We start from the raw sequence: 26,138 nt of genomic DNA on the forward strand, positions 1-26,138 counted from the left end.
TGTTTAACAAAGTTTTGCAGCACAGTTCAAAGAAGGGTAATTATTTATCAGCCAATGTATTGTAAATTGTTTCATTTATGCCACGAGACAGAACATTTGCAATCTAACAATTATTATGAGTTGTAGAAAAGTGTATCTATAATTTGTCCTGTATTTAAAATATTGCTTTCATCCCTAATAAATGCAAAATTGGAAATAAAAATCATGCTTGAAGAAACTGTCTTTCCTCTCAGAAAATTGGGTCAAATGTCCTCTAACTAAAGCATTTTATTATATCAACTATTGCCTTGTATGTGCCATTCATCTGTGTACAACCTAACTGACAATGAAAAAACTTATATATTCTTTGCAAAGCTTACATATGAAACAGGTGTCTACTGATTTGGAAAATATATTATAGAAAAATTGCAGTAGGCATGGGAAACAAGGCTGCTGGGTAAATCTGTTTGATGGAATCTTTCTTTGCTGAGTTGTCTCAAATTTGATCTAATAAATCTCATATTAACCTCCCACAAACTCCATAAACCTCAGTTTCCTACAAAGTGTCTGAGGATGAGTCAAGATTTCATGGATTGTCTTTTAGGTTTGCTTGTTTGCTTTTTTTTTAATGATTTAGTAACACATTTACTCATATTTCACACAGGGATCTGAATTTTATCCAATGTATTATAAAAGAAAGAAAAAATCAAAACTATTGAACTGAAAGAAACAAACATAATGGAAAGCTCACCAAAATTTCTGAAGGAGACCTGATAATTTCACATTCAAGGAAACATGGAATTTCTTGTTCACTAAGATACATTTTAGCATTTTCAGTAGTGTTTGTTGAGTATGAAATTACTGGTTTTTTTCTGCTTCCAAAATTGTAGACAGTGGCATTAAGTTTGACCCATGAGAACCTCCAAAGTTTGCAGAAGATATCCTTGTCTACTATGTTTGGTTGCAATTAGATCATTTTCATTTCACTAACTTAAGTCTCCATATTGACATTATGTTGTTTCAGATTACATTACTGTTAATAAATTGATGTTAGGAGTTCCTTGTGCCTACACCTATTTCTGTAATGAAATGCTTCCATACATGAAACTGTTTATTCGGTTTTATTGAAGGACCTCACTTTCCATAAAGAAACATTCTTAGGAAATAAAATGCCAAGAATGTTTCTTTATTGCGCTATATAGTCACTCCATCACTTAAAAATTGTGGCACTATCAAGACCTGCCACACAGCAAAGTCATCTGTATGTGTCAGTCCTGGAAGGTGGAATGTTTGAGTGGAACTCCACAGCCTTCCTTGCACAGAGATTCCTGTGCTTTAATCTTTCTGATCATTAGACTTTTTCTCCTCTATGTTTAGCTCAGCCTTTCTTCGTACATCTGAAGACACAGTTCACAAGGAGTGCAGATATTTTCTCTTTTCAACATTACTTAAATTACCTGAAGACAGTTATAATTTTCCTTATATATCTTTTCTGCAGTTTAAATAGATAATCCCCTTTGCTCAATCTTTTATCTGGGATAATTTTTTTCAGTAGTCATCATTCTCTTTCTTTGCCACTATAATCTCTCCAACTGGTACACATTTCAATGCTCATGCAACAGACAGATATTGGCATAAAATCTTTGCCTAGCTTTTGCCCTGTATCTCCCAGGCTTCTTTTGAAACTTATTTGTGAGCCAGCTGTTCCCATACTAGTTTCATCTTGCAGATTATTTCTGCCTAAGTGCTGTACCTTGTATTTCATCCAATTTTTAGGCCATTTCTCCCATTTGTCAAGATAATTTAGAACTTTAATCCTGCCTCCATCCTTGTGATGTCTCTCAGTTTCATGACACCTGCAAATTTAATAAGCATCTTTTCCATTTCAATTCAATTTCAGTTCAATTTGTTAATAAAAACATTGAACAGAACTAGACCTATGACAGAACTCTGTATATTCACACCTGACCCTTTCTTCTTTTTTGACAGTGAAATATTGCCAAGGACTCCATGGGTACTGTTAGCAAAGCTGTCTAACACCCACCTGGTAGTTTTCATCTGGACTATGACTCCAAAGTTTGCTTATGAGATTGTCACAAGAGATAATTTCAAATGCCTTACAAAAGCCATTATACGACATCTATTGCTTTTCCCCTTTTCACAGTTCCTGCAGTTCTGTCATGGAAGGAAATTGGGCAGGTTTGACATGATTTACTGTTGACAATTCAGCACTGTCTGTTATTTATCTGCTTGTTATCTTCTGCATGCTTAGAGATAGGTCTGATTCCTTGGTAAAATCTTTTTCTGGGAATTGAGATTAGACTAGAAGTTGTATGATTTGGTGACTTCTGTGCTTCTTATGAGCAGTCACAAAATGTGTTCTTCTTCAGGTCTTCCAATATTTTATCTATGCTTTCCAGTTTCTCCAAAAGTAACCCTCAAATGCAAGGCAGCTGTATTTTGGCACATTGTAGTTGTTGGCTGTTGTTATATCTTATCTTCCACGTCTAATCACACCCAGTGCAGAGTTCCCCATTTTTAAGGCCACTATAAAAAGTTATAATTGATAACCAGAGGCTAACCTTCCATTTTCTGCTCTACTTTTTGTTGGAGAATACCCTGATAGATTATCACTTGCTTAGATTATGCCAGCAAGCCAGTTAAGTGATTATTATCTTTTATTTCTGATTAAATAAGCTGGGGGAGCTCATTTACATCTTTCGTTGAAACTTTTTAAGACAACCTAGCTCATTTGGCTGAGACGAGTTAGAAGACACATCATGATGTGAAGGAGAAAGTGATTAGCAGCTGGGAGCACGACTGGGGTCATTACCTCTGCAAGCAACACAGCTGGAGAGGGAGGAAGGCATGTATTCTGGCTTCAATTTTCTTCTAGCTGAGAAAATCTGGCATTTCAAGGGATATTAACATTGAACACTGGACTTTTTCACAATCTTATTTTCCAAAACATCTTGTAGTCCACTAACATCCAGTTCTTTCTTTTCCCCTGCCGCTTCCATCTAATCAGCTATTGAAAGCACAGGAAATTTCACAGCTTTTGCTTCTACTGAAAATTATTATTTTTTCTCACCTGTCTGCACTACCAGTTCTCAAGACAATAAATTTCATTCATTATATTCTTACACTTAGTACATTGAATTATTTTCCTAAATGTGTGCAACTACCACTAGTACATTCTCAAAGCTTTAAATTAATGCATTAAATATAATTTGGCCTAACTGAAGTGCTTAAGGAATTTCACCACAATGGACAACCTGTAGTTTCCTTCAGCACAGTCAACCACAATCTCCCCTTTAGGTACTGATTTACCCCTATCACATTTTTTTTTTTAGTAATCCTATAATCTCCAGTTTTATTCATAATCTATGAGTAAAGCTCAAGGACATGTCTTTTAGGAATGATGCAGAGAATGTTTTTCTGATGTGCATGTGAGACTCAGTGATGAGCTTAAAAAGGCTGGAGGCCAAAAACCAATGCAGAACTATTTCTCTGACAAAGGCTGTAGAAGTAATTTTTTAGTGACTCCCCCAACACCCTCATTTATCCTTAGATCCTATTCTCCCTGGCATTAATTGCAGGACTTTTGCTGAACTTCAAAGGGAAAAGAATCAGAATATCAAACAGGCAAAATCTTCCACAAACTGAAACTCTACATAGGAGCAGCTTTAGCACAAATCATTGGGAAAACACTTATGTAAGCTTCAAAGTCAATAAAGATAAAAATTTGAGCCAGGAACAGCTTTTCAAGGAAAGGCATAAAGCACTTGAAATTAGAACCTGATGAGTAATTAAAGACATTGTAATCTGAAGTTCCTGATATAGGTTGGAGGGCCCCTTCATTATGATGTCTCATTTATTTGACTAATCCTGTAAATTTATACTCCATGGTGACAAGCACAGAAATTCAGATATTATTTAATCCTCTTTGTCTCATTGTAAGTACAACTTTTCATAGAGAATTGTGTTTTAGAAAAAGGCTTTCGGTGAATTTCAGGCAGCAGTAAGAGATTAAAAAGAAAATCTATTCTTGGCCAATTCTTTTTACAGGGATTCCATTTTCTGGTAGTTTTAACATCCATGGACAAAAATACATGCAAGACCCTTTATATGTTGGGAAGTAGCACCATTCTGAAGTTCCACTTATACCTTTATGCTTGAGGAACAGCCCTGCACACAGCCCTATATGTAAAGGACTGTCCTAGGGTGACGTTAGGATGCTGGTATCCCCATTCGTGTGTGTAATTTATGCTGGATATTATGTTCTGTGCCTTTAAGACTGGCTCTGCAGAGTGAAAGTTTTGTTTTGGGCCTCTTATCAGCCACTCGGCGGGACATACAGATAGTACACTACATAGTGCTGGTTTTGCTTTTTGCCCTGCTTTTTGCTTTTGCTCTTGCTTCTGCTGTGCTTCTGCTTTGCTTCGGCTTGCTCTTGCTTCTTTCCTCTGCTCATTAGTTAATTTAGCTAAACAGTCCAAATTCCTTTCTGGACTGTTTCCCCTTTCCTGTTTGGACCTACTGTAACCTGCTCTGGACTGGGACCTGGGAAACCCGAGAGAGAGTTTGCTTCTTGTGGCTGCAGCAGCTGCCCCAGTGCTGGAAGGACTGATAACAGAGAAACCACCCCAGGAGAGACTTTCTGAATTTGTCATCTTTTTCAGAGCAGTGACAGAGTGGTATCATCTGGTATTGTTCATTTTGTGTGCTGGGGGTGCTGTCCCTGTTAAATAAACGGGTTCTTTCCACTTCTCTCCGAGGAATCCTTCCCATACCTGTTGGGGGGAGGGGCTGTGATGGGTTTGCTTTCTGGAGGGGACCCTTTTTGGGGATTCTCTCCCAAATTTGCCCTAAACCAGGACAAGGACCTAAGCACAGCTTTCCAGTGATGTGTATGACACACTCATTTTTCACAAGAAATTTTGAGAATTCACTGATGTAAATCCATCTGAGTGAAGAAATATAGGCACAACAATACCCTATTTAATGTGAAACCAGTAAATAAGGTTGTGGTAAATATTCTGGGGATGGAAAACTATAAACAGAAAATTATTGTTTCACAGTTATTCTCAAAAGCACAAGAAAACTATTGATTTGGGTTCTGCATATAACCTAGAAAGACTTTTCCTTACTAAGTAAGTTTTCAAGTTATCTGGCCACTAAACCCCTGAACCTGTAGCACATTCATTGTGATGCTTGCTTACATTCACATACCATTTTCAACACTAATAATATCGAATAAATATAGTTAAGGTTATTAGTTAAATCAAACCTGGAGCTAAGTCAGGTTTTGTGCTGCTGTTTTGTTGCCATGCAATCTAAATATTTCCCTTAGTTTTAGCTCCTGTTTTTAAACTGGATGGTATTCAGAATAATTCTTAGTTAAAAATGTTTTTTTTAAGACTGGAGGAGCCAGTCAGCCACAGTCAGTAGAATCAGAGGTTAGCACAAGGGCTGCTGTTTCTGGCTATGATGTATTTTTTCTCCTTGGTATAAAGATTTGTTTTGCATAAAGCTAATTCCTCGCAAAGGATTCCTTCAGAAATATTTTGCCAAGAAATTAACTGTATGTCTCATTAATGAAGTCAGTGTTTCTGCATCACTGTTCATAGAAAATATTCACGCAAATAAGGCAATAAACCCAGGAGATTCTATCAAAGACAATGTGCCTAAGTACTCTTCTCCAGAAAGCAAAAGCTATTAAAAATATTGGTGCTCTTCACAAATTTGTCTAAATTTTGTGGTTTGTTTTTTAGTGATTTTATAGTATTTTTCTCTATATCTTAATCTTTTGAAGTACATTTTTCATGATGTGTGCTTGGCTCAGACTAAAAACAACTGCAAATCTTTGAAAAAAATTTTTCAGTCTACTCAGAGAGTAACACGAGGAAAAATGAGTTTTGTACATTGACTTTCTGGTCTTGAAGCTTGTTTATATTCTTTGAGAAACTAATGGGGACATAAAACAAGTGATGAACATCTGATTTTCACCATTTACATTAAAAACAGACCTTGGTTAACCAAGTCAAGAATCTTTCAAGATGTCTCAGTTTATCTATAACACACAGAAACTCACTCAAACTCTACAGCAAAGTTTGGCATATTTTGGGCCTATTCCAGTTGCTGGCAGTGATAGGTGTGTGAGGTCATGTTATGTCAGTCATGAATATCTTACAGCAGGCCACAAATGCTGGATATATAGATTTTTTCTCACTCTCACTCTCACCAATTACAGAGATCTCATTCCTGACAATTCTCTTGCTTTCAGTAACCAGCCTGTCTCTTTCAGGGCTAAATCATTTGAAGCCCATCCCTGCCAGATTTCCTTCTTAATACAAGGCAAGTTCTTTCAGTACTCACCAGTAATTAGGACTTTTTTTCTGTGGTAGAATTTCCCAGGAACAGCTACAGTGCTTTAAACATGTGTCTTAATCTAAATGAGTGCAAATTGTAATTCTGAGTTCTTTTCCAACATCCTCAGGGACACACAGAGTTGTTGCATGTGAATGTACTTCACATTATCTGGAACCATCTGAACAATTGAGCTACAATAATCTAGAATCTTAAGTGAATGTTGTTTTTCATTCCTCTGTTTCTCAGTTCCTTGCAAATGAGGCAAAGCTGATTCTGACCCCTTCATTTTGGGTTATGAAGATGAGCTCTTATTAGTGCTTTGAAAAATACCAGGCGCTGCGGTGTGAACAGCAAAGAAGCAGCAAGAAATAAACCTGTAATTCTGGATGCAGAATTTATGTGCCTCAGGGCCAACTCACTGAGACGTTCAGATAGCAGTACTATTTATTTGCTGACTCTCTTCTTAAAGACTATTAAAATATATAGGATTAAACTGCACAGGCATTTTCTTTTCTTTTCTTTTCTTTTTTTTTTTTTTTAAGTGTGAATGAATGTGTGCTTCATTCTGGGTATGTCAAACCCAGTACATTAAAAATCCTTTTCAGTCAGCTTGGCTTTGCAAAGAAAGCAAGAGGCTGACAGGAGGTGTTTATGTGCATCTTGTCCCAGCAAGGTGCCGGCACTCAGCCAGAGCATGCACTGAGAGCCGGGCACTCAGAGGCTCTCCTTAGGGTGTAAGGAGGCTGTGAGAGCAGGGAACTGAATTCAACCACCTCAAAAGCATCTTCCATGCTTGTGATATCAATCTAGACACAAGCACTTTCATCCACAAAGCAATAAGAAACTCAACAGTCGCAAAACCTTTGCCTCTGATTTTGGATACAAGAGCCGGAACTAATCAGTCTCTTCACACACAGAGGAGTTACAAAAGATAGAGTTTTGCAGATGCTTTCACAAAGACAAGCTCAGTCCATTCTTCTCTTCAACAGCTGCAGTGTAGTTTTATGATAAGCAATAAAATCAAACCCTAATAATTTAGTTTGAGGTTTTTCCATCTGATAGTTTTCTTATACTGAAACTGCTGCCTAGCAGTAGCCAGTATACAGTATACCAACCAATATACAATTATTTCAAGGATGTGATTTCAAGGAACATAACACAGTAAAAATTTCCCTTTAATATTCCAGTTTTTTTCATGTGGCCTATAAGGAAGTAATTAAAACAAGCAGTTGCCAAGGAAGCATGGCAAACTTACAGAAATATGTAAATCCCATTGTATACATCTGAACTGATAATTATGATGTCTTATTAGCTGCATGTTGACAATAAGCTTGGTGCTTTGCCATCTATATTCTGCTGTTGCTAGGGCTGAAATGAAGAACAGACAACTGCAAGTTTTCAGGAAAGAATAACTTTTGGGTTTTGCCTAGAAAATTGCCCAATGCTAATTTTATCACATAAAACAATCAATAATATCAAGAGCAAACAAGGAAGACCTCAGATAAATCCTATCTCACTCATGTCATGTCAATAAAAAACTTTCTATCCATGTGATTAAAATAAAATCAAACAAAAAGTAATTTTTGCTGAAAGTAGGATTTCTTGCCTTTTAAAGCTGAGTTTTGCCAGAATAAACTATAAGACACAAATAAAACATTTGAGTTTTTTTTATTCTTATCAGAAAGTATCCAGAGCATCATCATTCACCACCAGAACAGTGTGTAAAATGTATTACCTTCTCTAGGTGCATCCTGAGTGAAGTGAAGAGCAAATGAGACCACACATTAGAGATGCCCATCTCCTTCCATTTGTTACAGTACATGTTGCAGTGCCGAGTCCATCAGTCTGAAATAAGGAGTGGCACAAAGAAAATTCAGGATTACAGAAAAACTAAGTGCCACAGAACTCAGGTATTTCAGCAATGGAATCTAATCACTATTTATGTCACCAGTTTGGGGAAAATTCAGAAATGTGCTTGAACATGGCAAATCAATCTCTTTTTCTCTACTATGTGCATACATATTTGCACACTCAGAGACATATACTTCTGGTTGCAATAAAAGCAACCAATATTCTCTATATTTTTTATTTCACAACTGTTGAATTAAAAAAAAATTAAATAAATAATCCAGGGATTACTTAAAACAATTAAATTCCCACCTCTATTTGAATTTTAAGATGTCAGCATAGTCACTTAATTTTCCACCTTTGACCTCATGAATCCTGTAATTCTAGCTTCATGCAGACCCTTTCCATGATAAAAATCCATCTGTTCCAGGACCCTGCCTGTAATGTAGTCATCTGGGCACTGCTAGAAATTCATTCTACCCCTGGAACAGCACTGGAAACCAATTCTTGTACTTACTAAGCAGACACTTCTGGCAAAATTCACCATTCTATTAGTTAAAGCTTAAAGCAGGCAGAGTCCTGAAATCTCGAGCACCTCTGGCAGAGTCCTTGCAGGATGTAAGAACAGAGAGGTCTGTTTCTGGTGCCCGTGTTTCAACACAGCATACATGTCTAGATTTAATTCAGACTCGACCTATGCAAGTTTAGTCACATCAAGGTTTTTTGGAGGACATAAATGTTGGCATTATGGCTATGCCCACCTCTCAATCAAATCAGTTTTACTTACCTAAACTGCTTCTTCAAACTAATTCCCATCAGTGCACCCATGTCCCCTTGCTTGGTACTTCACGCTTTTGGTTTTGTAACTGTGGTACTGTATGCTGAATAGTCAGAGAGGTCTCAGTCACAATGCCTTGCATAATGGGTGGCTGTCTGAAGCTAGGCATGGGGAAGAGAAGAGTATAAGGAAAACACAGTCCTTTTGCCAGACTTAAATTACTGCTGAAGAAACAGCCTGAGAGGTGTCTGCAAAACTAGGATTCACAGCCTAGCATTACCTTCATGCTGTACAGTTGCCACTGTAGCTCTGAGCACAGATATCTGAAGGCACTAATCAGTCACTGGGTGCTAATGATTGAACATTAGCCTCTCCATTCAGACTGGGATTGTGTCTAATCATCAACATGAAAATGCCAAGGGCTTTGAATCCCTCCTCTAGAGAAGCACAGGATAAGAACTCCACTCTTCTCTTCCATACCACTGAGATTTCCAACATTAATTAATCGTGTTTTCAACGTGCCACATCACCAACGCTCATAGATGAAGTTAGGTGAATTGATTAAATGGCTTGGAACCAAGTGGCACTAATTTGAAAATAGACCAAGTTTGAATTAGTCCTTCACTGCAAACCCAGGACTAACAGTAAGATGATCTGGTGCTTGAACAAGTCCACCCAATAACTCTCTCATGAAAGAGAGTTAGTTAACTAGGGATAGACGTAGATGTCATCAGCTCAGACCACTCTCCAGAAGTGGTTTATTCACTGGTCTCAGAAAGCAGTCTCTGAAGAGTTATGAAGTCTCATTCCTCAGCTACTGAGACTTAGCCTTCACCCCATATTGCAGTCAAATCTTGGCATAAACTGTTTGTGCTTTCTGAAATCCTCAGCTGGCCAGGGATTACTGGTATACCCAGATGTGATGTCTTCAGTGCCTAAGAAATTCCAAGTGTCACCAAATCCAGCCATGTCTCTCCTAGCAACAGAGGCCATCATGAACACATCAAGCTTACTTTCCAGTAGTGTCCTTTGGAAGAAGGCTGTGGTACATAGATTTTCTGTAAATCTTCACAGCCGAGCTTATGGGCAAGAAAATATACCCAGATGATGATTAATCCATGTGTTAGAACACATCGCTCTGCAGACACCCAGATTGTTCTTGCACCATGGCAGGGCAATCACATTCATGTGGCAGAGCATCTGGATGAAAGAGCCTTACCTTCCACACCAGGTGTCCCCCATTGATCTAGTGCTTTCTGCGCAGAAGGAGCAGCAGACTGTCTAAGTGCTATGTAATATGTCACAAGAAATACCAATACCTTCACAGTAGATGCATTTGCTTTAATAATTTTTGCCAAATGGGGTATGTACCAGATGTCATATCGCCAGATCTGGTCCCTCAAGAGAATAATTTTGGTGCTCAATCAATAAAATCCATACTCAAGTTCAAGGTCTTGGGCCTACATTGGTTTTTAGGGGTTTTTTGTGTGTCCTGTGCCCAAGATAGCAGAACAAAAATCTACAGCTCAGAAATGAAAAGCATCAGTGACAGCTCTAGTCTTCCAGTATAACAGAGCTCTCTACTGCAGGAGTAGAAAACTCAGATATGAAGGTGACATGAATTTCTGAGAGGTTGATCCAAAAATGCCCTCCCTGTTCTCCCTACCCTCTACTCACACCCTCCAGAAAAATATGCCATCACAGATTTCTTCTGCTACTGCCCCCAGTGCAGACCATATTTCTTTTACCTTGCCCTCTCTAACAAACATGTCACAAGATGTGCATATTAAAAAACAATGACGGAAGAAAGGTTAAAACTCTAGAAAAGTAAGGGTCTTTACTTTCTACTATTACTGTGCTGTTCTCCTGGAAGAGGAGAATACAACATAAGTGTATGTAGCAAATACATAGTCACAGCAGTGAACACTTCTCTGACCAGTGTTCAGGTACTCATAGAGTAAGAAGTAAATTCATAAAGTAGGATAAGATAGGATAGGATAGGATAGGATAGGATAGGATAGGATAGGATAGGATAGGATAGGATAGGATAGGATAGGATAGGATAGGATAGGATAGGATAGGATAGGATAGGATAGGATAGGATAGGATAGGATAGGATAGGATAGTTTGCAGGTCTTTAACTTTCTTGCTTTTTGTTTTTGTTACCATCTCCATTCTCAAGCAACACTATTATTTTCAGAGGAATATAACTCCTCATGTGTTGAGAATTATGTTTGCTCACACTGGTTCCATTATGCACTGTTTGCAAGTAATCAGCTTATTTTTTCTGTAAAGATGTTTTTGAATGCCTTTGGAGTTACTAAATAAATATGCATTTTGTAGCATAAATTTCCATTAAACTTTATAACAAACATATAAGACAGCAACCAATCTTCAGGCTACTAACTGCTTGACGTCTGTGACTCTTGCACTGAAAAAAATATCATTAAGTCTGGAAGAACAAAAATGTATTCCACAGAAATTTGGTAAATATGTATGTTTAAGTATCCTCATGTAAATAAACCTTGTTTGTTGGAATCTGTGAGAAGCTGTTTTGGAGTGTTATCATTATATCTGTTATTTTCTGTCACCCTTTTTGGATTTAATGTCAAGCTTATAACAGTTTCCTTTAAACTCTCAGAATTCATCATGTGCCCTTTGCTGTCTGAGCAGAGCTGAGCTCACCTGAGCACAAACCCTGAGCCTGCCATGTTTGGCATGCTGCTCTGGACTCCATACTGCTAATGTCTTCTTAATGTTCTTCTACTTGGGCACACTTTGGAGTACTGCTGCTTCTGCACATTTTCTATCTTGAAAAAAGAATTTTTGTCCTATTGCTTTAACTGAACTAGAAATATTAATTTTTATTTTATGTTCTCAGACAGAATTCCTTAGCAAGCTAATGCTCAAAGTAGTTAGGCCATAATTTGAGGGGTTTTTTTCAATTGTATCTCATTAAGTATTTCCTGAAGCTTTTTGTTAAACAATGATGCTTCTGTAATACTTTTATATTTGTATGTATACAAACACATAGACACACTTCTTTTAAACTGAAATCAATTTCAAGATATTCCTGCAAGACATAGACTGCTTTAGTATGTTTATTTCTTTCTAGTTCTCTTACATAATATTTAAATCAGAAAAGACACATTTTGCTTTTAAAAATATATCTGGGAAATTTACATTTATATATATCTTCCTTTCAGCTATTTTCTTAACAAGATGCCAGAAAATACTTTCAAAAAGTATTTTAGGCATTGCATACACAAAGCTGTCATCTAACTCTCTTTGGAGAGCAGCATCCACATATTTTCACTGTCTGAGAATGTCAGCAGCTGTATTTAAAGAGTGACAGAATTCATTCTCTGATCCCATCCAAGGAGATCAAAAAGAGGTGACAGTAGATAGTACTAGCCCAAAAAAATACCTTGGGAGCCAAGAAGTATCTAGATTAGATATATACTACACCTATACTAGATAGACACTAGATTTATATCTGTACTAGATTAGATTAGATTAGATTAGATTAGATTAGATTAGATTAGATTAGATTCCATATAGTGTGAAGTTGGATGAAGAGTGGCTGAGGGAGCTGGGGATGTTCATCCTGGAGAAAAGGAAGCATAGGGGAGACCTTATTTCTCTCTACATCTGCCTGGAAGGATGTTGTAGCCAGTTTGGGGTCAATATCTTCCCTCAGGTACCTGGTGACAGAACAAGAGGAAATGGCCTCAAGCTGCCACCCAGGAGGTTCAGGTTGAACGTCGGGGAGAATTTCTTCACTGAAAGAAAGGGTGAAAGCTTTGGAAGAGGCTGACCAGGGATTTGGTGGAGTCACCTTCCCTGGAAATGTTCAAGAAACAACTGAACATAGCACTTAGTGCTATGGTTTTGTCAACGGGGTGGTGGCACTGGCAAAGGTTGGGCTTGATTATCATGGAAGTTTCTTCCAGCTACAGTGATTGCACTGAAGAAGATAAAGCACTGAAGAAAGTGAGAAGCGCCTGGATGGGTAAGAATCATACAGGAAAGAGGGAGGGGAAGAGAAAGGAATGCTGTAATGAGACAAGAAATTTAGAAAAACATAAATGAAACTGAGAATTTCTTGAACAGTCCTGAAAATTTTGCTACAGAAATAGTTATTAAGAAATTAATATTTATAAATTAGTCCTACAGAAAATGTGATTAGTGAACAGGAATATGGTAAAAAAAGTGGTTGCAGGAGCTTTATTAAGAGCAGTGGTTTTGGTTGGTGTTTTTGAAATTGCAGTAAGCATGCTTTGTAAACTATTGGAAAATATTAGTCCATGCTGCTCTGACTTTATGTAGCACACACACAAAGTGTGAATGTTTCCCCATATTAGATAAGAAAGGAGTGGCACCCCAGTCCAAGCCTGACTTGACATCCCTTTAGGATAGCACATATCACCTTCATTTCCTCTTTGAAAAGGTGACAGTTATGCATTTCTGCCTTAGGAGCACTGTGGTCCAATTCTTTCTCTGCCTGTGAACAGACCTGCCAGGCATCTGGGCATAAAGGAAAGAATTCGCTGTCCTTTTTTAAGCCAGTCAGGAGCTGTTAACTCCAAATTGGCTGATTGTCTTATCTTTGGCTTCAGGATGAACCTATCTAAGTGTCAGAATCTTAAGCTCTTGAAAGAACTATTGATTGAATCTTTAGAGTCAAAAGTCTTTAAATCACTCAAAATGCAAGAGGGGTTTAGAGACTTCTCAGGTAAAAACTAGAGCTCTGTATTGCTGTGAAAGCCCTTTTACGTGCAACCTCAATTTCTGTTCAAAAAGGTTCAAAACCAGAATGCCCCCCAAAAAAATAATATTTACTGGGCATTTTCATCTCCTATATTGTTTTGGTATTAAAGAATGTTAGGTACACCATATAAATCATCAAGAATATATCCACTGAATTCTAACATTGTTCATTAAACACATCATTTGTGTAATAGAACTTCATTAATTATAGAACTCCTGAATATTGAAAATAATAAATTACCTGGATAACAGCAAAATTAGTCAAATAGTATTAAGCAATTTCCTGTAAAAATTCAGCATAACAATGTTTTCTCTAATGAAACACTATAGGCAAGTATTAACAGTTTACACATGTGAACTTATTAGCTCTATCAAATTGACTCTCTCGGGCCTTTAAAAAAGTGTGGTGTGCAAGGGAAGAACAAAGACAACAGAGCTCTCTCACCATATGCAGAATATTGATCTAGACTCCAGTAATTAAAATATTAATATAAAGAAACTCTGCTTAATACAGACATATATATTTTGATAAATTATTCCTAGGTATGCTAAGAGCCTACTGAAACTGCTTTGAAATTTTAATGTAGGAAAAGAAATAACTTTTCCTGTATATAGAAATGCCAGTTTACTTTTTATTATCTACAGTCATTAAATTTAAACATTTTAAGTAACTCACAGTAGCATTTTTAGAACTTTTTTTTTTAACACGAATCACAACTAAGTGAATTTGTTTTGGAGTTGTTGGAGAAACAACCCCACTTCATTTTTAATATGGAAAAAATTGTTGGGATTTTTTTGTCCAGCTGCATTTGGCAAACTTTTATAACAAGAAAAATACATTACACTCTTCAGAATAATAATTAAAAAAAAAATCAAAAATTCAGTTATATTAGTGGCCAGAGGAAGATTAATTTTGTGTTATGTATACCTTCAAAATTTGTGAGGCATTAATTTTTAGGAGCAACATTGCCCCTTGGGAAAGTCTCAGGGGAAAGTAAATGACCACATCTTCCATTGGTTATGGTCAAATGGTTCACTATTTGGCCAGACTCCCATGCAAGACTAAATAGTTGGATTGAGCTGGTACAACCATCAGAGTACACAGGCTTGTAATGTTTCACATGCTTTTCTCTGTTCTTCCCAAAACACGCTACTGTTTCTGCTACAATTCTTTCTACCTGGTCTCAATGTTTCAAATAATGTTCTTTCAAGATGATGTTTACTAACTGCAGCTAAGAATTCTCCAGCTGTAAGAGCTGAGGTGAAGTGCTTTATGAAGTACTTTGCAATTTATGGCCCTCAGTCTTACAGGTTTTCTTTTTTACTCAAAGACTTACACAATGTAGCTAATGACATTGAACTCAGTATATCTTCCTCAAAAGGAATGAGGAGATAATCCCATCTACTGAACCTTGAAGACAATTTCCCAATAGCTCTCTATGCCACAAATTCTATGTCCTCTTTCTGCAACCATGATCATATCAGATAAACGTTATGGTGAATTCTGAGAATTTTTAGCCCTGTTTCTCCCATGTTTTATTGCACCTGATTGCTCCCATTTTTTATTCATTGAAGTATGAATATTACTTGATTTGGATATGCATAGGATAAAACTTTTCATTGTAATAGTTCTCATAATTAGGCCTTTGCCTTCAGTTATGGTATAAGCCATTGCTCTCGGTTATGGTATAAGCCATCATTTTCAGAGCTGGACCTAGTTTTTTCTTTTTTTTCTCTTTTTTGCAATCAAAGGTTGGAAATGGAAGGTACTAATAGGCAGAAGTGATGTAAGTAGTCTGTGATGTATAGGAGAGCTTCAGAACCAGCAAATCCAGGAGGAAACATCAGATCTGGTCAGGCAGGAAATATAAAACTCAAATGTGTTACTGAATGGGGAGCAGGTCAAAAACTGAAACTAGCAAGCAGTATGAGAAGCATTTTTGGGAGATGTTTCCTGTTAGAGCCTGGAAAGCAGTGGAAAAATAGTTGGAGATAAGTGAGAACACTGCAACAGTGACATTTTGCATGGGAACGAGTCAGGACTGTGTGAACAGAGGGCTTCTGTCTAAGAAAATAGGGCTCCCAAGGGATGAAAATGCACTTTATAATTAATCAAAATTTGCACAGAGGGTTGCTGCTTTATTCTTTCCTGGAGCAGAAGGGAAGGGACACAAGAATAACTGACCAGGGGACGGTCAGTTACACCATGCCAGGTGACCCAGAATAGCTTCACACATGAATGCTCTTCATCTTCAGGTAATAGCAGGCAGTGACACTGCTACGTCCCTCTCAGGCAGCAGAAGGTGTCTGAAATGCCTTCTTGGCATGATTTAGGTGGAATGCAGGACAATTCTGCTGACCTTGCTTCGATATCTGAGATGATCGCAAGCACAAAAAGGCTTTAAGGAGATGTTCTGCAAAGGATTCAAGTCTTCAAATACAGGATTCAATAGGCCTAATTAGAGCCCTTTGAGATCCAAAAATGACATTTCCCTGGGATTAGTTATGTTAATTTTGTGGCAAATATTTCTTCTAATTCCCTACTTCTTGATATATGAGTCCTGCATTAAGAATTCTTTAGACTACTGCCAGGCATCCCCATACATATTCTGCTAAAACTAAACCTATATGGTGAATGAAACACTGAAGTCCTTGCTTCCTGTGTCTAGGTGTAGGGTGGGCAAGTTCTTGAGGTGAGCATGCTAAATACCTGATTGAGAGAATGGACTACATGAGTAAACTCAAAAGAGGTTTAACAGAGAAGTCTTGCTGAACTTCCAAGGCAGCCACCTTCAATTTCAGACATCTCCATCCATGCCTTTGTACTATCTATCTGTTCAGCATGGACCTCCTAATATCCTCAGCATCCTGACACAGGCAAGTTCCAGTCAAAAACACTGTCTTCCATTGAATGCAAACTGACCTAGGAGTATAATTCAACTGTATGAGCTTCACTGTGGCCATGGTAGATAACTCTTGGATGCTACAGTGCTGAGCATTGTGTATCCTGACAGTCTTTGCCTCTGTGTGTTGTCTTTTACAAGGTATTAAGAGGATGCACCAATTCATTTTATGAGTAATTCAGATACTTCAGTGAGGAGCACCACAGAAATACTAATGAGGAAATTAATTATTCTACATGGATTGCAAAATTAGATGTGTTCAGCAAAGATGACATGTGCTCCCTCACTTACCAGCAGTGAGAATACCAAATATTGATTAGCTGCTCATTAAACCTGCACCATTCATTCTGACAGATGCCTCTCTGAACTGAATCAGTCCTGCTCCTGCCATTACTCATCCCATCATGCTGTAGGCACCTAATTGAGGTGACTCCACTTTCCACTTTCTGAGGTCAGAGGGATGAAACAGACCACCCCAGGGACCATTCAGCTCCTGTACTGGCAGAATCAATGTAAAACTTCCCTGCCTGCTGACAGGCTATCAGCAGAATGTTGAATAACTACTCTTGAGTTTTAGGTACTTCAGTTAGCGCCTAATTTAGGTAGACTACATCAGTGCATATGCTACTGTGCAATTCATAACTATAAGACAAAGGTACTTTGAAATTCAGTTTCGATTATACTGCAAATCTCAATTCAGGCATTTCTTAATTTTAAGTTCATTACTGTGTCTCACAGAAAATGTTACTGTAATACTGCAGATCTTTGACAATATTTTAAGGCTAATCTTTTGTTTTGCTGCTCCCTTAGCAGAACAATCAGCAAAAACTCAAGATAAATTTGACCAGCAAGTCAAGGAGGGTAATTCTCCTCCTCTTCTCTGTTCTCATGAGACCCCATCTGGAATGCTGTGTCCAGTTCTGGGGCTCAAAACACAAGAACAATCTGCTGAAGAGAGGTGGACATGGTCCACAAGATGAGAGAGGTGACGAGCATCCATTCTATGATGACAGGGTAAAAGAGTTTGGTTGTTCAGACTGAAGACAAAAAGGCTCCAGGGAGATCCTCCTGCAGCCTTCCAGTATCTAAAGAGAGCTTACAAGAAAGCTGGAGAGGGACTTTGGACAAGTGCATGTAGTGATGGGATGAGGTAGTGGCCTCAATCTGAAGGAAGGTAGGTTTAGATTAAGTATTAGGAAAAAATTATTTACTCTGAGTGATGAGGCACTGAAAGATATTGCCCAGCGAAACTGTGGAGGCCCCATCTCCAGAGGAGTACAAGGACAGGTTGGATGGATGTTGAACAACCTGGCCCAGTGGAAGGCATACCTGCTCATGTCTGGAGGGCTGCAACTAGATGACCTTTCAGGTTCCTTCCAACTCAAACCATTCTGTAATTCTATAGTACATTCCTTCCAGCCTGGTCATCGAGTCCAGCAGGCTTTCATGCCTGTTAACATTTTTTGTGCACAGCATCTTGGTTCTATGTCCCACATGCTCCCTTTTCCTCATATAACTGTCTCCCTTTATTTTGTTAATGTACATAATTTGCTTTCAAACTTATAGAGAATTTTTTTTGCAATACCAGGTATCACAAACCAAAAATGGTTTGATTTTCATTTTTATTTGAATGCCTTTGGATTCCTTTTTTCCTGCCTCTTTTCAGTGCTATGCCAATTTGATTCAGTGTAATAAACATGTCTTAAAAGAGTTCCTAAAAATGGATCCCTTACAATGTAAGAAGGGATGTTCATGTCCCATCCCTCCTCCCTTTTTAGTTTTTTATTACCTGGAAAACAGCATTCAGTTGATAGATTGATAGAAATAAAATTAAACTTTTGATAACTTTATTAATAGTCCACATTTCTTGTGGACTATTAGTATATGTTGAACTAGGGAATGTATAAGACTCTATTAACTACCACAGAATGTGTTATTGGGCTGCTCCTGTTTGGACCATCCCTCATTATTGCAAGTGATCAAGATGATAATTGCCTTGGCTTTCTGCCTTGGTAATCAGGAAAGAAAAATTAGACCCTTCTGGAGAGCAGCTCAGACCATCCAAGACCTGGACCACTCTTTGGAGATGTTCCTCTTCCTTTCTCTTCAGCAACGGTTACAAAAGCTGTGGGTAGACAGTGTCCTAAACTGGGCACCACAGTCACCTACCCAAAGTTCAGTAACAATGCACCAAAAACCAGAGTCTACTGTTACTGCATTGAAATCCCTTGCACTTTTCTGTTCTCAAATCCAAATCATCAGAAAGGATAATAGTGGGGCTTTTATCTCACTGCTTGATAGATCACAGAGAAAATGCCTGGAATTATATAGGAAAGACATTGATGTTATTGCATAAGATTTAATTCTATGGATCTTTTTAACCACTTTCCTCAGAAAATCAGATATGACACAGGAAAGAAAACCATTCTTGAAAGCACTGTGAAAACTGTTTCTTGCTGCTAGTGCTGATGTCCAAGCAAATTAAGCTTGTAAAGCATTTAATAGTGTCTTCTTTAAAAAAGGATGAGATTATCCATAGCAACTTTCATATATACATAATATATATGTGTGTGTGTGAGTGTGTTTTGGAAAAAAAAGGTTTTGGGGTTTCTGAGTACAACAAAGCCTGTAGAAAACTGTCTAGAGGGTATATTATTTCATGTCCATTTGCTTCTCATTTCTTTGTACCTTTCACTGGAACATTTGATTCAGGTCTTGTAGATAAGTGGCTGATGGTCCCAAAGGAAATGACTTGTGATCCAGCTTGATAATTCCTATGACTCAGAAATTCATAAACTCATTAATGCACTACTGATGCTCAAGTACTCATAAAAAGTTCAGTTGAATGCAGGCTTCAAGAATGGGACACAAGTAAGTAATTTTTCTAAACCAAAATGAAATGCTATACACAGATTCTGAGCAATAATCAGAATGAAAGTCAGCACTCAAAAGTGTTTATAGAAAAATCAAGGAGGTTAAGCCTCAATATCTGTAAGAATCTCTTCTGTTAAAGGTAAATAAAAAGTTCAGATTTCTATTATGAACTATGAAACTGAACTCCTGGTATGGCAACTGTTATTGTTGATGAAACAGAAAACTTGGCATATTTATTTACTTTTCATGAACTTACTGAAATTCTGATTCTCTCATTATTAAATAGGTTTGATTGTTAATCCTTAAATTTCTTTTAAAACATATGAGTCATAATTTTCTAAGGTGGAACTGTGAGAGTGCAGGGTAGCAAAAGTAACCTGTTGTACTGCAGATATATGTAATTTTCTGGCTCAACATCTTACCTAAATTGCAAAGTGATACTGTTAGTCTTTTTCATCCTTCTCTCATTGCTCAGTTCGTCACCTTGCTTTGTAAATTAGAGTTCTAGAAAAATAAACATTAACAAATCTTTCTTGCCCATTACAGACTGAAAAAAAATCTCATATTTTCATGTTTTTTCATCATAATATACATACAAAGCATGTAGAGATCATTATATTGGAAGTAAACGACAGGATCTAAGAAACTATTGATTTCTCTTCATAAACTTTAATGCAGAATTTTATAATATACTTTTATTTTTGTCAGTGTTTTATTTTAAATTGGTGTCATCACTTCTTTTGCTCTGCCCATCTTCTGCAAGGCACAACTATTTCACAAAGTATTTCTTAGCAATTTCACTGAATCATGCTTTTCTTTCCCCCCTTGTGCTCACTGTAAACAGTCCAATTGAGTGCTAATCACAGTAAAGAAATTAATTTGATCTAGAAAGGAAAACTGTGAAGTTCCCTAATGTGCTGGACTGAGATGGCAAAAAGAAGGAGGTAAAGCACACAGCTATTAATCTTTTTATCTTAAATTTGCCTTAAAAAGCTATTAAATTTTTTTGTTAGAAATCTCTCTTTACGCCATTTTCATTGGCATTCAAAAAGGCTTCAGGGTTTGAGTTTCCCACACCGCCAGTATGTTCCACGAGAAAGGATTCTGGGTGCTTGTCCTACCAAATAAAAATTTACTGAGAGCCCTTATTAAAAGGAGAACTTCAAAGCAAATACTTTTTTCCGAAAAAATTTTCATTTAAACCGTCTGCTAATTTTTTCAATGTGTTAAAGCCAGGACCACTTTGTAGAACAACGCTGGAAAGTAAGTAACCATGGCTGGTTTTAGTTATTAATTACCACTTAGCAACAAAAAGGCCCTCCAGTTAATTTTCTACTTGTTTCTGGATGTTTCTAAATTCACTACTGTCTCATTTTGTATAGCTGGACACAATAAGTGTGCATGCAATATTTAATATATATGTCATAGAAAAGCAAACATATAAGATAAATCAGGAAATATTCTCTTAGGCATGTGCTTCATTAATTGATCCTCAATTATAAATTCACAGGCCTTTTCAAGTTTGTTTAATACCATTCTTAATGTACTTGTTGATTTCTGTGTGACAGATAAGCAGAATCCACACAAGTCACGTGAAAGAGGAACAATGTGACCAAGTCTCCTCCAGGATCTGTGTCTTTTCTTCACAATGTGCTTCTGAAATATGCATGCATCAAAAATAGTCATGGTGGAAAGTGCTGAGCTCCTGTCGTTGTCACTCAGCAGAAGCTAACTGTCTCCATTCCAGCACCTGCAAGGATCTTACAAGATCCTTCTGCTAAATCCAAATTATTAAATCATCAAAGTTACCCCTTCATTCTTTGTTTTATTTGCATCATCAACAGCACCTTCCCCTTGGCAATTTTTATTTGCCCCAGAGGCACTTTGAGCTCCACATGCTGTGCTGACATCAAAGCTCCTCAGCGAATCCCCTCTGGTTCCCTCCAGGGATCAAAACTGTAACCTGAAGAATCTCTTCCAGTCCCTGAACATAAGAAAATTATGAAGTTGTCAAGAGCTCAGAAGAGAAATCATGCCAATTGTTCATGCTTTTTCATTATGAACTGTGTGGTCTTCAAGGGGCTCTGCTGAGCACTGCAGTGATAGACAGGTGTATAAAGAGACATAAGCACAACCATAAAATACCCACAATAGATATGACAAATCTTCCAGAGGTTATTGCTGCAGTGGCTACAGCTGGGGCTCAGATGACCCATTTGGATTAGATACCCAAGGTTTAAATGGTTGACATTTGATATATCAACTCTAGGCAATGACCTGCTTCCAGGAAGCTTCTTGTCTCCAGACCTCGTAATAATACCTAATAATCTATCTGTCCTCTTCTTCAGATATATACAACTATTTATCAGATTTATTTTATATAAGATATGTATTATTAGTTATATAAATGTTTTATTACCTATATGTATTTATACCTATTCATTTATATGCAACGAATCAGTTCTCTTTCTGTTCACCTTCATCTACTGAACCAGGAAAATATACTATTAACTATAAGTACCTTGATGTTTATTAAACTGGTTCTCTGAACATGCATTGTATTCTGTGTACTAGCATTGTGTATACATACAAAAACATAGTTTTGCCTTACCACATCTTCCAAATTTGGAGGGAAGTATTTCCTCTGCCTACTAACCAGGTATTTTTTTACCTATTATACTAATTCTTGTTTCATTATTTATTATACAACCCCATGAGCATATAAAAAGATAATTACATCTGCATGAAGAAAGATAATTTTTAATCACTCACTTTGTAGACTGGATGATAATATACAGTTTTTATAGCTTTTAATATAGAGAAATTCTATGCTTTGTATAATTCTTAAACAATTTGTGTAACCCAGTTAAGGCATTGCCTCCTAACAATAGCATGGATCTTGTTGCAGATGCCTATACTGCAGCAATTCACACGCAGAGTTCGTGAGGCTGCAATTGCCTGCTGGAGGCAACAGTCCCGTTGTTAATGTGATGGAGCTAATGAAGACAATGGTGACCTTTAAAAATGTTCAGTTTCCCTGCAATGTGTATAACCTCCTGACACACGTTTGAAAATCCCTTGAATATGGCAAAAGCTATCATTATCTGACAGGGAAATGTTTTATGGGTCACCACTGAAACTAACTGATGGGAAATTGTCAGTAGTTTCTTTAAAGCTCCTTTATGCAATTCTTCAGTATTGTGCTATAAACCACTTTTACCATGTGTGTCCTCAACTCATCTATGCTCCTAATATAACAATACCATTCACAGTGTATGACATCTCTCTAAATGATTAATTTTAACAACTTAAAGCACTCCATGTCAGTCATATGTCCCAAATTAAAGTTAAAAGGAACACGGGCTAAATCTCAGGTTATGAGATTACTTTATATCAAGAATGATAAAATATCCATACTGTTTTGCTCTGATTCTGCCCATCTTTCAGTCTTAGGAACATTGTCTTTTGAAGCTTGTCCCCTTTGCAGTCATTCAGTGAATCACTGGCTGGATATGTTAGAAGATCTGGCTCACCGCTTCCTCTCCAGATACAGAACATATCACCTCTGGGATATGTACAGATTCTATTAGAGCAAAGCCTCAGGCCTGACAATATCTTGCTGCAATGATTGTCTCCAGCGAGTGAATAGTTACCCACACAGATTTAATTAACAGCAGCAGTAGAGTATTCACTGTTACAGAACTCTGTGGTAAATTACTAATCAGAACTCCAGGCACACTGGAGGGAATAGAAAGATGAGGAAATTATGAGATCCATTTTAAACACTATGGAACAGGCATGAGCAACAGGAGCATTGTTTATATGCAATAAATGCAGGGATGGTCTGGGAGTAAAACGCCTAGCAGACTATCACTCAGATCTTCTCCAACACTTTCACCAGTTAAATATCTGAGGGGCTGGAGGGTGTGCTGTATGTGTGAGGGGGATGGTGATGGACATAAATCATGTTTACATTAGTGGTTATTTTGACATAAAATGTTGCAAATAATTTTTATTTTGTTATAAATGTCTAGCCTTTGCAGAGCTAAAATGTTGGCAGCTGCAGGTAAAAAAAAAATGTAAGCAAGGCAGAGAAGTAAGCACCAATGCTCTGGAGTAGAGATTAATTAAAATTACTTAAATCACAGACTTGGAATGGGCACTGCAGCTCTTTAAGAGATCTGCTGCTTTGGCACATCTAAAATGGGCCCACCTGCCTAGTGCAATCGAGGTCACTGAAACACTCTGAAAATGCATTTTCACTTACAGAGTGCCATTGGGACTACATGGTGCAGTTAAGCTCTGAGGATGGAATACCATAGGCTGAGCTCCAGTGGGAGACAACATATTCAGGAACTTGTAAAAGTTTCTGTGCAATTCCATCTGCTGTGAGCAAATGCAAGTCATATAAAACACAAGTTTGCAGCTTCTCTGCCTCTAACACTTACCCAAAGTCATTGCAGTGTTGTGAACAAAAACACTCACTGGAGCAAGCAGGCTGAAGTTTTGGATCTGTGAAGGCTTTTACGTGAAGTGAAGGAAAGGTTACATTCTGCACGTTCTCAGAGCACAATTTTCTGATGTATATTTTCCAAAACACAGGGAGAATCATTGGAACTTTGGATACCATGAAAGATATGAATAGAAAGCTCTTTCTCTCTCTCTCTCTCTTTCTCTCTCTCTTTCTGTCCCAGATCATGCTTATAAAATATTTTTTTCAGCTTTAAATACTTCGAGTCAGTTTTCTACAAATTATTTTTGAACATATACGAAGAATCATCTCACTTAGAATTTGGAAAATTTTTATGATGGCAACTTTCAGTATCTATGAAATATTGATTAGAGAGGAAAGAAATTCACAGCCCACATGTTGTATTCTGCAAACTAAATTGATCCTTTGCCACTTTACCTACATATTATGTATTCAATGGGCAAATATTACTTATGTGTTCCTGCCAGAGTAACAATTTCTAAATTATTAAAGGAGAATAAAGTTTAAGCTTTCAATATTACATTCAGCATGGATGTATCACCAATATGGAAAGGACCCTGCTTCTCTTGTCTTTGAATACAGTGAGAGATTTAAAAATTGCCATATTTTTGCAGTCAATTAATTCAACTGCCAGCAACTGGCTACAAGTCTTTCCATGGCTAATGACTGGTAAAATATACTAGTGCAGTCAGCAGGGTGGGCTAATCTTTGCTTCTATAATTCAAGGGGACAGAATTAGAAGATTGAATGGTCTCTTTTTCAGGTGAGCATCTTTTTTCAGATCAGTAACCAACTAATCCCCATTCATTTCATTTGCAATTATGTGAGCTTGCTTTAGGAGCTACCACTTCTGTGTGTGTGTCTGCCTGTCTGTCAAACTTCAGGGAAGAGAATACAGAATTGGCTCTACTCAAAAAGCAAAACTAAATTTATTCACAGTCAGAAACCTTAGTCAGCTCTTCAGCTGATGCCAGACATCAGAAACCCATTAAACCAAAGGGATGCTTATAAAAAGAGAATTTAGGAATGTTATTTTTAAAAATAGTTCAAAATTAGAAGAAGCTGAGGGACACTAGGCTTCTAGAAATTGCAAATTACCATCAAGTCCATGTCATGATTGATCCTTATTAACCTTAGATTTGCTTAAAGTAATGAGAAGCATATTTAAATAGAAGAATAAAGGCAACTCTGGGCAAGACAAAGAAATTTCACAGAGGAAATGAAAAGCTTGCATAGACAGTTAAACAACTAGACTTTTACATGCCTTACTTCATACACTATCTAAATAATGCTACAACAGCAAAGAATGCAAATAGAATTGGAGCTTGCAGGTCATTGAACATTTCAAATTTCTCCATTGCCATTTCAGCACAAAGTGCTAAAATCCTTTGTACTGAAGCACAGCTAGAATTCCCAGTGCTAGTTGATACTGAAAATATTTATCTTAATCGTGGTGGTTTAATAAACAACTGGCAGCACATCAAAGCAAAACAAAATACTGGATGCTTTATTCAGGACATCTGAAAAGATAATTTTTTTAATGCAACTCCTGCATTTTCTTAGAATTTTCATTTATGAATGCTCATTTGGTTCTTCTGTATCTACATTAGAGAAAATAAAAAGAAAGTGAAATAAAGAGGATACAGGTAAAGCCTGTAGAGATTTTTATAAAGTTCAGGAAAGTCACACAAAAAAAACCCAAGAAACGATTACAGGAGTACCACACACAGGCAGATGAAAATAAAGCTGTGGAAACAGCAATACTCATTATACACTTGGCTGATTGTGCACCCATTCTGTTGTTTTGGAAATGGATCCAACGTATTTGTTCCACTAGGGAGTTTTCTGTTGGTGAATACATAAAATTAAAATGTTTCCAAAAGAATCTAGAATTTTTTTTCAGTCATACATGTTGGCTATATTTGGAAGAGTTGTGCTTTATCTCTGAACCAATTTTCACATTTTGCTGCCAACTATTATTGCTCTTGTCTTCCGTGGCACTGTTGAACTCTCATCTTCCTCCTAACCTTTCCTAATGGCTTACATCTCTAGTACAGCTTGTCATTGATTATTTTTACTTTATCTTTACAATATCCAACTCTTCTTGACTTTCGACCCACTT

At 37.2% G+C, this 26,138-nt stretch overlaps 1 long non-coding RNA gene across 11 annotated transcripts in view; it reads right to left on the reverse strand.

Annotated features, from left to right (window-relative positions):
- The window catches only part of LOC132327762 (uncharacterized), a 117,959-nt gene that overhangs the window by 24,736 nt on the left and 67,085 nt on the right, over window positions 1-26,138 (reverse strand). For all 11 annotated transcript variants that reach the window (XR_009486609.1, XR_009486610.1, XR_009486604.1 and 8 more), the window contains one exon: window positions 8,087-8,196. This is a non-coding gene — a long non-coding RNA (uncharacterized LOC132327762). The remainder of the gene's footprint in view (window positions 1-8,086; window positions 8,197-26,138) is intronic.

This window comes from Haemorhous mexicanus, chromosome 5, assembly GCF_027477595.1.
Source record: "Haemorhous mexicanus isolate bHaeMex1 chromosome 5, bHaeMex1.pri, whole genome shotgun sequence".
In the NCBI taxonomy this organism is placed as follows: Eukaryota; Metazoa; Chordata; class Aves; order Passeriformes; family Fringillidae; genus Haemorhous; species Haemorhous mexicanus.